The sequence below is a fragment of the Xiphophorus maculatus genome, chromosome 14, assembly GCF_002775205.1.
Source record: "Xiphophorus maculatus strain JP 163 A chromosome 14, X_maculatus-5.0-male, whole genome shotgun sequence".
Lineage (NCBI taxonomy): Eukaryota > Metazoa > Chordata > Actinopteri > Cyprinodontiformes > Poeciliidae > Xiphophorus > Xiphophorus maculatus.
In genome coordinates, this window is record NC_036456.1 from 24,232,003 (window position 1) to 24,233,864 (window position 1,862).

Genomic DNA, 1,862 nt, shown 5'->3' on the forward strand with positions numbered 1-1,862 from the left:
CAAGTCTCCTTCGGTTCTTCCTCTCGTTCCACACTAGATATTTGGGTAATGTCCGAAAAAGTTACTAATCCTTTCTCATCTAAGAATGGAGTAGGGTTCTGTAGAATCGCTGGCCAATGTTCAAGTTCTGGTCCTCCTGACGAGTCAGTTGAGGGTCCTTGAGGTCTTTTCCGTGAACTCGCTTGGTCCCCAATTCCTGGCTCGAAAAGTAGGTGCAGGTCTTCCAATGTTCCTTCATCCTCCGGGAAAAGGGAGGCACTGCCTTCCTCTGGAGTCTTGTCCTGTAGTTGTTCTTGTTGAGGAAGAAATAAATTACTCGTTGCTTGTTCCAACAATTCTCCGCATTCTCCAATTGTTATGACTCGAATTGGTTTCTTCATCCCCTCTCCCTCCAGCGATGGCGTCTCTATTAACGATCCTGGTTGTTGAAGTGTTTCCGTTGTAATTGGGAGCAGCTGCTCCCTTTCAGGTTCTTGTGTCACTCGAGGAGGGATCATGGGTGTGGTTCCTCCATTCTCTTTTCTTTGTTCCTCTGCGCTTTCCAGCTGTTTTTCTTCATCTGGTTCCGTATTTGTCTCCATTTGTAGTAACTGGTCTCCCAAGTCTGCTCTCCCTCTCGTTTCTTGTGAAGCAAAAGTCTTGACTCTGTTAGCATATGACTTGGGGCAACTTTTGAAGGTATGCCCCCTCTCTCCACAAAGATTACAATTTACCGGTTCCTGGCAGTCTTTAGTTAAATGTCCCTCAGTTCCACAGTTTTTGCAATATGTAATCCGGCATTCCGCCGAAAGGTGTTGCTGGGAACCGCATCTACGGCAGGTCTTAGGCTGGCCCGGGTAGAAAACATGGCCTCTTATGGCTCCCAACTGGATCACAGGCGGTAGATGATAGGTCTCACCTGTTGCCAAATTTCTCTTCAATTGTACGAAGAAGCGTCTGCCGCCAGTCCTGACCCCGTCCTCGTCCTTTAACTCGTATCCGTGTTTCACTGTACACCTTTGCTGTAGCCAAGTTCTAATGTCCTCCATTCGAACTTGTTCAGAGAACATAAGTACTGTGATTGACTTAGGCTCCATTTACGATAAATGGATAAATTTTCGTCCCTCAAATTAACCTAAGCAACCTAAGTATATTCAGAGCTGATTACATCTACAACAACTAATAATTTATATTAATATATCTAAAATGTAAAGGAAACCAAAACAAATGTTTATTTTGTATCAATAACGGCGTTAATGGCCGCTCTGCTGCTTCCACCTGCTGGTCAGAGCGAGGAATGACATTTAACGGAATAAACAAACTGAATGACAAAAGATACATTTTGTTTGATCTCAGTGGGCACCAGAGTGATTGACAGAAAATACTTAGAAGATACGTTTTGGTAATTACGAAATTAACAGATGATAGTAAAATAAATATTTATCATTTAACATTATTACCAGGGGAGAGCGCGAACGCAGTCCCCCACTACCATAAATTGTGCAGTTGAGATTCTCCCATGTGGAGAATTCACAGAGGTCAGATCGCCGCAGTGCAATGGCTGATCCTCACCCTGAGCGATCCACCTACAGCACAGGTGTCAAACTCCAGTCCTGGAGGGCCACTGCCCTGCAACTTTTAGATGTGCCTCTGCTGCACCACACCTGAATAGAATAATTAGGTCATTACCAGGACTCTGGAGAACTGATCTACACATGAAGGAGGTAATTAAACCATTTCATGCCAGTGTTTTGTACCTGTGGCACATCTAAAAACTGCAGGACAGCGGCCCTTGAGGACTGGAGTTTGACACCCCTGACCTACAGGATCATGGAGTCGCTCCTGCCAGGTAAGTATGCTGTTCATTCCTCCTACTGACGATT

At 44.9% G+C, this 1,862-nt stretch overlaps 1 pseudogene; it reads right to left on the bottom strand.

Annotated features, from left to right (window-relative positions):
* Positions 1-1,439: 1,439 nt before the first annotated feature.
* On the bottom strand, positions 1,440-1,618 carry LOC111611262 (annotated as a pseudogene).
* Between the last annotated feature and the right edge of the window lie 244 nt (positions 1,619-1,862).